Here is a 2,160-nt window from a genome sequence, read left to right on the forward strand (position 1 = left end):
CCAACTTTGACATTTTCTGTTACGGACTTCTAGTTTAGACAGAACAACATGATGTAAGCAGTGTGTAGACACAGTTAAAACTGCTAAATCAAACCGGAGGAACCCACGGAATCTCCGAAAAGGGATTCAGCACGACGTAGATGAGGCTCCAAGACTTTCTGTGCTGTGCGCTTGTTCCTATAACTTCGTTGATCGTTCATGGACAAAATTCTAACAATATGTGCATCCTGTGTTAAATTGAGGTGTAGATTGATACGCCGTCCACTTGAGCGACCAAAATTAGGCGAAATTACAAATAACATTACATTTGTAAAATGCAGAAGGGCTGACACAGTATGATCTTATCTTATCTATCTATTTTATCTAATCTATATCTTATCTATTCTCAGGTCTCTGAGATTTGACGGGTGCCTTCTCCAAACTGCCATTTTCAGATCTCTCCATTATATGGGATTCAGGTCTGACTCATTGCTGGCCACTTTAGAAGTCTCCAGTGCTTTCTCTCGAACCATTTTCTACTGCTTTTTGAAGTGTGTTTTGGGTCATTGTCCTGCTGGAAGACCCCTTGACCACTGAGGGAGACCCAGCTTTCTCACACTGGGCCCTACATTATGCTGCAAAATTTGTTGGTAGTGTTTAGACTTCATAATGCCATGCACACGGTCAAGCAGTCCAGTGCCAGAGGTAGCAAAGCAACCCCAAAACAACAGGGAACCTCCGCCATGTTTGACTGTGGGGACAGTGTTCTTTTTTTTGAAGGCCTCATTTTTATTCCCCTGTAAACTCTATGTTAACGCCTTTTCCCAAAAAGCTCTACTTTGTCTCATCTGACCAGAGAACATTCTTCCAAAACGTTTTTGGCTTTCTCAGGTAAGTTTTGGCAAACTCCAGCCTGGCTTTTTTATGTCTCTGGGTCAGAAGTGGGGTCTTCATTGGTATCCTACCATAAATTCCCTTTTCATTCACACCCTGATGGCTAGTACGGGTTGACACTGTTGTACCCTCGGACTGCAGGACGGCTTGAACTTTTTGGGATTTTAGTCAAGGTTCTTTAGCCACCATCAGCACAATCTTTTGTTGAATTCTCTGTTTTTCTTTTCCGTCCACATCTAGGGAGGTTGGCCACAGTGCCATGGGCTTTACACTTATTGACGACACTGCGCACAGTAGACTACGGAACGTTCAGGTCTTTGGAGATGGACTTGTAGCCTTGAGATTGCTCATGCTTCTCACGCCCTTAGACAGTTCTTTGGTCTTCTTTCTTTTCTCAATGCTCAATGTGGTACGCACAAGGACACAGGACAGAGGTCGAGTCAACTTTAATCCATTTTAACTGGCTGCAAGTGTGATTTGGTTATTGCCACCACCTGTTATGTGTCACAGGTAAGTAACATGTGCTGTTAATTACAAAATTTAGAGAATCCTCACATGATTTTTCAAAGGGTGCCAATACTTTTGTCCAGCCCATTTTTGGAGTTTTGGGTAAAATGACAATGATTTAATTTTTTTCCCCATTCTCTTTTGTGTTTTTTCATTGCTAGCAAAATAAATGAAGATATTATTACCAAAGCATTTGTAATTGCAATCATTTTCTGGGAGAAATTAAGCATTTTCTGACAGAACTGCAAGGGTGCCAATACTTTTGGCCAGGAGTGTACCTTCCATAACACAGCGGCAACATGGCTGCATAAACACCCGGTCTTTGTGGTGGCACGGGCTTGGTTCCACATCTGCCTCAAGAGCATGTTGTCTTCCCATGTCGTGATGATGGCGGATGGAGGCGGTGTTTCCAAATTGTCTTTTTTTGAGGGATTTTGATGAGTGATGCCACTCCGACTCCACTGTTGTTTTGGTTGGAGAACGTAGAAAACGGTCATATTGGATTGGACGTCTGTCGCCGTCAATGGCAGCCAATGATTTCGTATCAACAATTTAATTTAAAACAATTTAAAACAAGTCATGTGCCCATACGAAGCAGATTTACAGTTGATTTAATTACACTACATTGCCCATAATGCATCACGGTTCTTTTTTTTTTTTTTTTTTTTTTTTTTTTTCTCGCACTCTGTTTGAAACAGCGAAAAAGTGTTCACAAGTCAATAAAACTAGTTCAAGACTACTCTTAAAAATAATTTACGTCCAATTTGCCGGTGTTTTAAC

The sequence above is a fragment of the Corythoichthys intestinalis genome, chromosome 18 (genome assembly GCF_030265065.1).
Source record: "Corythoichthys intestinalis isolate RoL2023-P3 chromosome 18, ASM3026506v1, whole genome shotgun sequence".
Taxonomy (NCBI): domain Eukaryota; kingdom Metazoa; phylum Chordata; class Actinopteri; order Syngnathiformes; family Syngnathidae; genus Corythoichthys; species Corythoichthys intestinalis.